The sequence below is a fragment of the Anser anser genome (genome assembly GCF_964211835.1).
Source record: "Anser anser genome assembly, contig: HAP1_SCAFFOLD_162, whole genome shotgun sequence".
Classification (NCBI taxonomy): Eukaryota; Metazoa; Chordata; class Aves; order Anseriformes; family Anatidae; genus Anser; species Anser anser.
Window position 1 is genome coordinate 32,791 of NW_028153825.1, and position 12,313 is coordinate 45,103.

General features: G+C 44.2%; 1 pseudogene across 1 annotated transcript; it reads right to left on the minus strand.

Moving 5' to 3' along the window:
• Window positions 1-1,715: 1,715 nt before the first annotated feature.
• LOC310891402 (zinc finger CCCH domain-containing protein 11A-like) lies at window positions 1,716-10,519 on the minus strand (annotated as a pseudogene). Its single transcript has 15 exons — window positions 10,358-10,519; window positions 10,012-10,131; window positions 9,106-9,229; window positions 8,458-8,661; window positions 7,810-7,929; window positions 7,221-7,301; window positions 6,694-6,804; window positions 5,893-5,955; window positions 5,539-5,634; window positions 5,263-5,328; window positions 4,363-4,749; window positions 3,078-3,247; window positions 2,600-2,661; window positions 1,789-1,822; window positions 1,716-1,739 (listed from the first exon to the last, which is right to left on the minus strand). The product of its transcript is annotated as a zinc finger CCCH domain-containing protein 11A-like (transcript).
• Between the last annotated feature and the right edge of the window lie 1,794 nt (window positions 10,520-12,313).

The window sequence follows — 12,313 nt, forward strand, 5'->3', positions numbered from 1 at the left end:
TGGTGCATTGTGCCAATTAACTAAAGCAAGAAGCCTTGGGCCCCTTACCAAGGTCAGTCTCCTAATAAGAGAGCGAGCCTATCTTAAGAAACTGGGAGAAACTGGTCCTGCAGGTGGACAAGAGCCAAGGAGCAACTGAGTCTGTGCAAAGACAAGAGGTCAACTAGCGGTGACGAGGAAGAGTCATCAATCTTCATGCCCACGACCTCCCGTGCTGCCCAGCGCTGAATAAACATACCTACTTTACAATCTCACTGATTGTGGAGTCCCTTTTCCGCAAGTCGCCAGCAGCAGTTTCTTCCGCAGAGGTTTTCCCAGAGCCGCTTCAAAGCTTCCCTCGCGGAGCTGGGGCGTCGCAGGGGGTCATCAAAGCACGCACGTACACACACACACACACACACACACACACACAGGCGTTGTTGTCCAAACAGAAAGTATTTACAACAAATTCGACAAGCGGTTTTTCTCTGCCAGCAGCAAATGCCTGAGGGCCCCTACAGCTTCACAAATCATAGCACAAAGAGCCTAAAGTTCCTCTAAAATTTAGGGAAATAATTCAAAATAGATCTGCTAGGGGAAAACGATCACTGGCGGCAGGGTACACAATACACCCGAGCCTCAGCTCTCCTCCGCAGAGTCAGTGCCCACGCCCAAGTGCGACGCTGACGGCACCCGAACATTTGCTGTAGCAGGCAGCAGAGCCAGCAGCTCAGGGGAGCAATTTTAAAAACCAGGAGGCACTTAAACCAACCCTTAATTGACCCAGTTACTGCAGGAGAGTCCCGACTACTCGCCCTGGAGTCCTACTGTCACCAGCGAAAAGCACCAACCAAAGCTTGGGGGAACTTTGGTACAGCACAAGAGAAGGGAGTGGGGGTAGCGTAGCCGTATCGCAGAGCTGCTGCTTTTCACACCATTTTATCATCCCTGATAATTGAAAGTAAGGCCGGGTGGGCTGACCCCACCACCACCACTCCTGGCAGCATGTTTGGTCCACAACGCTAGAATAATTATTCTGCTCCCTCCCGCCCCTACAGCTTCATCATCTGAAAAGATTACAGTCAAAACAATGGCATACACAAATAAAAGTCAAGAGTTGACATAGTAACTCCGGGATTTGGGTATCAACTGTCCGAGAAATCAGAACACCCAGGCTTCACAATGTGCCCAACATCGAGCTGTGCCAAGGGGGGGCGGAAGGAAGAAGCTTTCCGTTTAAGCCTTCAGAGCATCGCTCCATCACTACGTCAATTCACAGCCACCACAGCGTGCCGATGGACATCTTTCTGTGCCAAAAGAAACAAGTGCTTTGTCCTCTTGATATCAAAGGTAGCCACCTATAGTTACGGAACCATGCACAAGACCTTAACTCTGACCAGCAGGGAAACTTAGGACAACTGAGTGCAGACCCTGCCAATTTCTACCAGTTCCAACTGTGCTTTAAGTCTCATTGCAAAGCCTCAGTTAGAAAAAGGATCACCTCGGGGTATCCAACAAGAAGAAGAGTTGTTTTTTTTTTGTTTTTTTTTGTTTTTTTAATATACCATAGGACTATGCAGTTCAATCATCAATCATCTTGGAAAGCTCAAGGAGGAGGTCATCCTCATCCTTCCCTGGGTCCAAGTCGAGCTCGGCTTCCAGTATGCCGTCTGAGAGTTCCCAAAGTAGCGTCTCTAAATCCTCGTCTACAGATACGGGCGCGTTGCCTGTGGAACTCAGCCGGCGTGTCCTTGCTTCTTCTAGCTGGGAAGAAGCTGAAGTCGAGCTTGAGAACTCCATTGGCTCCACAGATTCTGCCTGGCTTCCAAGATGTGCTTCAGGTCTTGGCAGAGCAAGGAAGAGAACAATCAGTATATGCCATTTCTTAACGGGAAATCCCTTTTCTGCAAACCGGCTCTTAAAACCGTAGCCAACCCCTCCTGCACTTCAATCTTACCCAGGGATTGTTATTCAATTAACCCAGGGCGACATTTAGAGCCCAATATATTAGCAGGTACATTTTTCAGTTTGGGGGTTTCTCTGTGAAGCCAGAGCACCTGGAGTCTAGCAAAGATGGTTCAATTGTTGTAGCAAGAGGCACTTTGCCACCTTGCTTAATTTTCCTGTAAAAATGTTAAGAAGTCTCCATCTGCAAATATCTGTTTGCTAAGTTAGTCATTTTTCCCACGGCACACTCAGCAGAGTTTGCTCCCCACTACAGGAAGCTGATCTGCAGCCATCACTTCCCTCTGCTCTCCCTGCACTCTTGTCACCTTGTATGTTTGTTCGGGTGGCATTCTTGAGGACCAAAAGGCAGAGGACACTACTCATCATTTATCACCTCACGAGGAAGTAGGAGAACTTCACCTCATCCTCATTTAGGTATTCAGACAGAGCAAGAAGTCACTGGAAAGCTGTACCGACTTGCAGCATTTAAAGAAAGTAAGTCTAATTAAGCATTCCTGCTAGCTGCTAGAAAGTCATTTCACGTGACTTATTCCTCTGATGGATTTGGGCTTTAATTATCTCAGAACCCTCCTTTTTTCCCCACGTGTGACAGAACTTATGTTTCACTGGGGATATACACCGATTGAGAAAAAGAACAAGTTGTGGTCATCACCTGTTTTGGGGATTTTCTTCAAGTCTGGTGGCTGGGACATGCTCCAGCGTGGCTGGAACAGCCTAGAAAGCAGCAAAACAGCATTTAGGACTCATGGGTAAAAGATTCCTTACTAGCTTTTTCCTCCATGCTGCTTCTCCTCTGGCATTGCGGAGCCTTAGCCAAAATACAAAACCAAGGTGCTCCTGAAGAAAGTTAATATTCACTTGGAGGTTACTAATGATCTTGTGTCTTTTAAGAACACAGCATTAATGGACAAAATCCTCCACACCAGAGAAATCACAGAATCACAGAGGACTAAGTAAATAGTGCCATTAATCTAATAAATATGGAAGGGTACTACAAGAATTCTGTAGGCAGCTACTGGATTTAAAAGGAAACAGAAAGCCTGTAGAACTTTTGAGTTTTCCATCTTTTCTCCTAGAGGAGGGTGTAAATTTTACAAGGGATCCATTTCTGCATTAGCCCCTGTCCTTACCATAGCTGCTTTTTTGGCTGGAGGTCCCATTGTGTCAGCGTCAGAGGCAGTCCGTGGCTTCACAGCTGCTACAGCAGAGGGAAAACTGCCAGGTGCCTTACGTTTCAGTGCCTTCTTCTTGGGGGAAGCGACTTTCCCATCCCAAGGCTTCGCAAACATGTTAAAGTTGGCTAGAGTAAAAGGAAGAGAGAACTGATACAGTCTTGCTCTGCCTCATGAAAAATCCACGTTCTCTTCCTCATTTCCACGGTCCGTCTACACAGTTAACTGTATTTGGCCAGCAGAATTACACTGCCATTGCCTGGATTCTCAGCAATATCTTCCACATAGTAAACTCCGTCTACCAACAATCCATACAAAGGAACAAAGGAACTGAATAGCTACAGTAAATCATAATCCAGGACGAGGGAAACTCAGACACAGAGCGATCCCAAGTGCAAGCAATACTCTAAGACGTTGTATGAAGTCTAGTAAGATTCACAAATGTTGACAGCTTTTGTATTTAAAGTCTTGCTCCCTCTAGGAAAGGAAAAGCAGCAGGTATAGTAAGACAAGAGAGTGTATGCAACTGTTGTACCAGCTTCCTCTCCCCTGCAGTGATGTCCCACAAAATCTATTAAGTTGTTCTACAAAATCCAAATTTGTAGAGTCATATTCTAGTCTCCCATTCCTGACCTAACATCTGGCTGGCAGGAGAAGAAACGAAAGAAAGCTGGGTACTTGTTTTCTTTGTGTGTTTATTTCCTCGTGTCCCATGAGACAGAGAGAAAGGCTACAATGTGCAGTGCATGCAGCCTTTAAGCCCTCCTTATCTCCCTCACACAATCTCATTTTACAAAGTTGATATAATCTTAACAACGAGGCCTTTGATCCTCTGTCATTTTTGACAGAAACTGGCCCCCCACATTAAGACGCTGAAGCATGCTTTACAAACACATACACGTGTCAAGTTAAGCAACACATGCCAAAGAGGAAGGTGAACTTGAACTCAACGCAGGGAGGACTTCATACCATAAACAGATGGCAGAAAAAAACAGAATACCAAAATTAGACTAAAAAGCCCCTCAATGTGTTAATTTTCTAGTGGGAAATACAGAATACCATCACGTAATTAACGAAAACAGACATGGTTGCATGTTCTGGCCCTTCTTTGCCTTTGAACTTTGCAGCCTTAAACTCTTTTATCCTCTGCATTGAAGGAAAAAGCAAAGCAGATCCTGAGCAAACGGAACTTGCTCAATATGGGAAGCACCTCACCGGGGCAGGTATTAAAGCATCTTATTACCTGATAGCTTTGTGTTCCATAACGATTTCTGCCCGGCTGGGGCAGGTCCAGGTTGTGCTGGGGGAGCTGGCACATTTTCTCCACTCTGCTGCATCCGCAGAGCTTTCTCGCGCTTTATTTCTTCCAGGGTTTTAACACGCACTTCTCCTTCTGGCTTGGCTTTACCTGCCGGCTCCTTCGACTGCACTTTGCTGGGCCCGGAAAGAGTGAGCACGCTCTGCTTCTTGGGCTCACCCTCAATTTTTGCCCCTGCGCTGGGATCTTTGGTTTTACCATGCCATTCAGCCTGGGCTTTGGCTTGACATTCTCGTCTCTGAAGAGCTCTCTCACGACGGATTTCCTCCAGTGTTTTCACATGGACCTCTCCCTTTGGCTTAGCAGCCTTCCCTGTCATCATCAAGAAATGAGAAGCGCCAACATTTAAAGAGAGTCCAACAATAGTTTAAGTCTCCAAAATTTGTCACAGTACTAAGGAAAACTAAGCCTGAGCGTTCCCAATAACGCATCTTAGGACAATAGCCTAACATTCTCCTCCTCCTCTGAGCCACTTGTTGTATTTTGAAGACCAGCCCTATCCAGAGAGAGTTGCTACACCGAAATGCTAGTTTACTTGATTACTTTTTCAGACTGCATTTCAAATTCCTGCTCCCGGCAGTGGCTCTATTCTAATTGTATATGATGGTTCACAGAAGCAGCTTAAAACCTTGACAAGGCACAAGCGGAAAATAAACACACACCTAGAGCCAGATTTCTGATAGTGGCTGTCAGAAGAGCTTCAGCACTCGAGCAAGAGGAATCAGTTCTTTGTTTTCATTTGAATTCCTTTTTAGGGCTGTATGAAAACGGTCTAAGTTCACGGAAAGGAAGAAGGAGAAAGTATATTTAATAGCCAGTTGTTACCTTTCGCAGTACTAGTCCGTTGAGAAGGTAATCCTAGCCTCTCCTTCACAGACTTGGGAACTTGAACTGCAAAACAGAAAAAGACCAAATTAGGGAGGCTGCATAAACGTCAACTTTGTGTTCACATTCAAAAACAAGGCAGGAAAGGTAACTTTGAATCCCGGTGATTAAGACCTCAGCCAACATGCAAAAAGAAACATCGCAGGAAAAGGACAAACAGAAAGCCTAACTACAAAACCCGTGAATCACATCCAGATGCCTGTTTAGTAGCTGTACCTCTCTTTGGTGCTTTGTCAGCATTTCCCGGAACCTCCACCTTCTTCCCCAGCCTTTCAGCAAGGCTGCGCTTCACCGGAAGGGCGCTTACATCAGCTTCAGACAGAGAAAACAAGGAATATTTTAAGAACATTTCTTTGCAGGAAGATTTGAGAACAGTCAACCACAAGCTTCTATTTTTCAAGCATATTTTCATAAAATTGCCTTTCAGCTGCTAAATGGTTTTTTTGCCATTTCTGCAGTCAACACAGATCTCCACTGCAATGCATTTTCCTCTCATACGTCAAAAATACTCTTCAATGCAGTCATATAGAGAAGGCGGCACCTAAATAACAGCTCATAAAAAGTTCTTACCCACAGAGGCTTTCCGTTTTCCTTGTTTCTCAGCAAGATCTAGTCGAACCACAGGTTCCTCCCCTAAAACAAAAGTAAAATTTTTCTATTTCATAGAAACCAGTAGCCAATAGAAATAGTATACTGTTAGCCCATGTCCAAAAAAAACCCAGCAAGGCACTGTTTTGACAGCTAAACCACACAAACTCATATTTCAACTATAATTAACTTAGAAAAAGTATCCATAGTCTCAGTGTTTGCCTCAAATTCCAGCTGAATGTAGTCGAGAATGAATCTGAGTCTGCTTGACAGCTATACTTTGTGCAGAACAGAGCTGCATAAGCAAGCAGAATATTATTAGGTACAAATGCTGAGAAATATTCCTTTCTAAGGTGAATGTCTATGAGTAGAAGTACTTCTTCACTTCTTTCCCTTTCAAAGGAATTTGCACAACTCTAAACAATATAATTTATACACAGACTCCTATCGCACTACTGTCCACACGTGCCACTGTCAGCCTCTTTAAAGCTTCAGAAATTGCTTCTTACATAGCACTGTCCTCTAGAGCTCTTTCTTCTCGTTACTCTCCTGTTTTTCAGTTATCCCCCTATTTGCATACTGACACATTTTTTTCTTTCTCCTGCTACTGCACTTAACCTGAGCACCAAAGCTTTCCAGTACAACCAGGGACTTTCAGCATAAAAGCATGTTTTGAACAGAAGGCGGCAGCACCAGGAGGCTAACAGGGGTGAATTGCCTTCCTTCTTGCTTAACCTTCCAGTTTAGGAGTAATGAAATCAAAACAAAAGCATGAATTATTACCTTCCTCTGTAGACAGTGTCACAGTTCTCACCACTGTCCGGACATTTTCCTTTTCCGGAGCAGGAAAAATCATAGAATCGACGGGAGGAAGAGAAGATCTTGAAGGACCTTCTGCTCAGAGCAAGCAAAACATAAGGAAGTTTACCAAACAGAAAAAACTATCACGAAGAACAAAAAACTTTAATTATTCATTACTGTCAAACATACAGTGACCAGAGCATGCAAATAAGAGAGGTGACTAGTTTGCCTCTGGTTGCCCTTGGAATTCCCATCTAGAATACCAGCTGGCTGAGAATCAGGTTGCTCGATGCCCCCAGCTAAACATGGAAGTCTATCCCTCAAGCAGCTCCCAGCCACCATCACCTGCCATTCTGAAGCCAATCAAATTTCACTTCTTTGGCAAAATAGTTGGATTCACCAAAGCATAGCCAGCTACCCGGTATTACTGGAAGAGGTTTTTTTTGAAAGAAAAATCATCACACAGGATGAAGGTGAACCGGGTAAGGAAGCAGGGAATATTAACTCACCACCGTGTCTCTTAGTTTTTTCCTTCATTTTCTGCAATTTGATTTCTTCAAGTGTTTTTATTCCAAAATTCAGACCGTCCTCTGAAAACAGAAAACAGTTAATGAGACTAAGGCTTAGAGGCACTCACTGAGGATCACAGATCCTCAGGCTTCTTAGTGCTCAGGAACTTTCAGAAGTATTTAGAATAAAGCCTGTCAACACTCCTCACAAGTGAAACAACCATAGAATCAATGGCATTTTGCCCCTCCTTTCACCCTTCAGGGTAAAAACTGTAGTTTTAATTTTAATCCATTTACGTGATATTAGATCCCTCTATCGTTAGATATGGCTTTCAACAGTGGTTGCCAGGCTGCACGTGCAACCATTTAAACTCCATGCTGTGACCCTGTTTTGTTCTCCAAAAGGAAAGAAAAGCAGTTCAACTTTCTGACCCAATGGGCACATGATGGTATCAGGGAGAAATGAGATCATGGAAATAACCGAGTCCATTCAGCACCCCTACATTCTGTTGTGTTTTTACGCCACATTGCTTTTGAGTTAATTGTCAAGTTCTCCTTCCGATTTATCCTACTACAGGTGCTGGAATACCTTGTTTAGCAGTAGTAGCACTGGCTTTCCCAGTGGAAATCATCCGTAATCCATTTTGGCCTTCCTCAGCTGGTTGCTGGACGGGAGTTTTAGTTTCTTCTCCTTCCGCAGAAAGCTGGTCTGAAGGGGAAAAATCTATTCAGTTATGCATAGGCCAGATTGTTCGTGATTATGTAGCTCATGCAATGACACTTCAGTCCATGGTTCCTATAAAAAAGTTGGGTTTTTTTTGGTTTTTTTTTTTTTTTTTAATACAGCTACACTGACCTGATGAACTCGTAAGTAGACTACCCTAGGACAAAACATCTAGGACTCTAGATTCTCTCTGCAGCTTTAACTACTACACAACATATTACTCTTCAGACAAAAAAAAAGGAATTTCCTTCCTAGTTTCACATAGAGCTTTACACAACAGACCAGCTAAAGCCAAGAGTGGTTCTAAGCTTTCCTCCAACATTTCAGGTTCTGTCCACTGACTGCCAGACAAAGCCACCAGTGACCTGAGCGGACTGCCTGCCCTATCGCTAGTCAGACCTCAGGTCATCTGTGATTTATACATTCATTTACAGCACAAATTCCTTCCAAGAACCAAAGACTTACACAATCATTTACAGCACAAATTCCTTCCAGGAACCAAACCATGCTCACCATCATCATCTTCATCATCATCTGCAGCATTGATTACAACTGGAGGGTGTGTAGGGCTTGGGACATTTTCCGAGTTTTCCACTTTCATCACCCGCCTTAGCTATGGAGAGGGATTGGACTGGACAGAAAGTTTGTTTTGCTGCAGTGACATCTGAGCCACTTTCAAATCATCGTCCGCGGACTCAGGCGGACTTGGCAGTGTAGCTAGAGGAAGAGGAGGATCATCAGTAATATGGCAGTTTAAAACTTTGACCACAATGCACGAAGATGGTAGCTAAGGCAGATAACCTGCACAGGCAATGAATGCAGCATCTCCTTTTGCCCATCCCGCCACTGTTTACACCGTGAACAATGACTTGCCTTCAAACAACAACACATCTCCCTGCCACCCAGCAGAAGACGAAACAACAGAAAGCAAACTGCAAGGCAAATATCACACAAAGCAGAGAGAAGCTGAGCATGAAAGCAGAAAACAAATACCAGCAGTACAGCAGCAGTACACTCGGTTTAGCTGACCACCTAGGACTGCAGACCTTTTCCTGCACTCACAAATGAACGGTTACCTGATGTCTCCTACACTATTGGCACCCACTAAGTAATATGCAAAATTAATTCTTCAATACTTAAAGAAAAAGGACCTAAACTCACTCTTGCTTGGTGGTAAGAAGACGCCATCGATGTAACGTCCCTTTGCGTGATGAAAAGCACAGTTGGCTTTCTGACAGCCTACTGGCTGCTTCTCCCAGTAGCAGGGAATCTCAGCGCGCTTTTTCTGAAGACAGAAAGAAAGACAAGCTCGTGATAACATGCACCTAAGGTTTGCAAAGAGATGCACAGTTCCAGGTCACGACAGCGATAGGGCTGTCACAATACAGTGCTGAAACATCATTCCAAAGGTCAGTTTATCACGGAAGTATAGTATTTCCGGGCATATTCACAAAGTTTGCAGAAGCTGTAACCACTATGCACGTTTAGCCTTGTCATCATTCAGTTTGAGAAGACAGGCACTCTCAGACATCAGTTTAGGGTGGGTTAAACTAATACACCCAGGATTATACTAGGATTATTCAGAGGGAAAAAGAACATCTTAAATTGCCTACGTTAACTCTATCCAGAACTACTTCTCGGAGACTTCGTTCTTCTGCACCTTTAACTTTCCCCACTGCTTCCTAGCCCAGGCAGCTAGAACAGCATTATCTGAAGGACTCCGGGACACAAGAGACCTGATAGATCATTATCAAGCCTGCTCTCAGGAGGCTAGTACAGCCTGTTTATTACCCCCCTGCTCCAGCAGCTTTTAGCAGTCTAGTTAGCGGTTATTCTGCATCTGTTGAGAAAATACTGTCGGCGTCTAATAAAAGAAAATCTTGCTAAGACATACCTAAGGCATTGATTTTATTTCCCTCTCCTTCCTCCCACCCCCTCCCCTGCTAACAGAAACCAGTGTAATTCCAAAGCAAAGGACTCTGTCCTGCAAAAGCACAATCAGCACACCTACAGCACTGAAAAATGCTTTTGTTGATTTATTTTGAGAACACATCTTTAGGCACTCACATCGATTTCCATGTGTCTGAATCGGCAGACATTCCTGAAACAACGACCCTCCTGCCACAGCGTGCAGACTGTCTCGTTCCCCAGAGCAGCTTCACAGTGGCGGAAGGAACAGTTGTCTCCCTGTAACCAAAAGGAAACCAACAAGGAAAATATAGTACAGCCTCAAAAACGTCCATGCTACTGCCTCAGGTTGCTACGATTGAATTCAGAATCTATCTGGTTATCACGTTAACCAAAGACCAGTGTGCCTCCTCCTCCTACTCTACCCCTTCCTGAAAAAAAAAGAAAAAAAAAAAAAAACAACAAAAAAACAAAGCAAAGCAAAGCAAAAGAAACCCAGCCATACCTTGGTACAGGTAGAATAGAAATAGAAGTAGCAATCGTCTCCTTGTTTAGACATGCCGACAAGTTCTGATAACAAGCTCGGGTTCTCTCCACAGGGACTTCCTCTGCTCTTGGAGAGAGCTGTCTTCACCCTTGCTTGGGCTGAAAGTCTTCCACTGGCTTGTGATCAATGAAATCTTCTTTTTAAAAGTAACCCTAAACAAAGTACCAACAAGTGAAAAATAATGAGTAACAAGCATTTTTCCAGCTTTCTTCTGTTCATCAAATTAGTCTCTTGAGGAGAGCAATGCCTTGAAATCAGCTGTTACGGGAACTAACACAATATTAAACTAAAGTTCTGTAAAGCTGCCAGGAGCTTTGTCAGCAAGTGTTCTCTTCCACGTCCTCAATAATATGCCTTGGAGCACATCCGGAAGCCTGAAAAGGGAGTCACTTCTTCAAAAACCACCTGATCATACATGCAAGGCAATGATCAACTATGGCTACGAGTAACTTCTACAGAATGCAGTATGACGCATTAAATAGCACGTTCCAGTCACTGTGGGTCTTCGAGTTCACCTACCTGGACAACCTCAGCAAAGTTATCGATCTTCAAAGACTTCCAGTTAACTTCTCCTGGAGGCCGAACCAACACTGAATCCGTGAATTAATGATAAAGGGGTAGGAAGAATTTGCCTCCTCACTTTGCCAAGGGAGCCTCTCATCCACAATTCAAACACAGGATGTGCTTTTAAACAGCTTATAACTAATGGAGGAAGCAAGTCCATCTGAACACTCTCTCAGACTGGAGACAGCCAGGGTTAGTTAGCTCTTCAAAAAATAAAAACCAAAAAAAAAACCACCACAAAACAAAACAAAAACAAAAAAACCCAGTGCATTTAGAGATGAACTCGTGATTCAAAGTGGCTGCAAAAATGAGGCTCCATCTTCCACAGCCAGAAAATTTGACTTTTTTTTTTTTTTTTTTAATTCAAAATTCAGTATGTTCCAATCTCTGGTCTTCAAGATTTCTTCACCTATTAAGAAAACACTAAAACCTTTCCCCGTCTTTATTACCTGTACAGCAAAAAACACACCAGTGCACAGAAATACACAAATGTGCATACGCATACACACATATGTGTTTAGACACACACACGAGGAGTGAGTGATAGAAAGCTAGCGAGAGCGACAGTGGAAATCAGAAGTTTTGCCTTTTTGACACAGAGAGCGCGTAAAAACTCTCTCATTTTGAGGGAACTAGAAAAAAATGGAGGATCTACCAAATATTTTGATGAGTATGCCTTCGAGGCCAATGCTTTATACCATGAGTGATCTGGGGGCCAGCACACAAATATGCATACATATGTATCACACAGTATCACGGATTTCTAGGTTGGAAGAGACCTCAAGATCATCGAGTCCAACCTCCGACCTAACACTAAGTACTCCACTAAACCATATCGCTAAGCTCTACATCTAAACGTCTTTTAAAGACCTCCAGGGATGGTGACTCCACCACCTCCCTGGGCAGCCCGTTCCAATGCTTAATAACCCTTTCGGTAAAGAAGTACTTCCTAACATCCAACCTAAAACTCCCCTGTCGCAACTTTCGCCCATTCCCCCTCGTCCTGTCACCAGGCACGTAGGAGAACAGACCAACCCCCACCTCTTTACAGCCTCCTTTAAGGTAACTGTAGAGAGCGATAAGGTCGCCCCTGAGCCTCCTCTTCTCCAGGCTGAACAAGCCCAGCTCCCTCAGCCGCTCCTCGTAAGACTTGTTCTCCAGACCCCTCACCAGCTTGGTCGCCCTTCTCTGGACTCGCTCGAGCACGTCCATGTCCTTCCTGTAGCGAGGGGCCCAAAACTGAACACAGTACTCAAGGTGCGGCCTCACCAGAGCCGAGTACAGGGGGACAATCACTTCCCTAGACCTGCTGGCCACACTGCTTCTTATACAGGCCAGGATGCTGTTGGC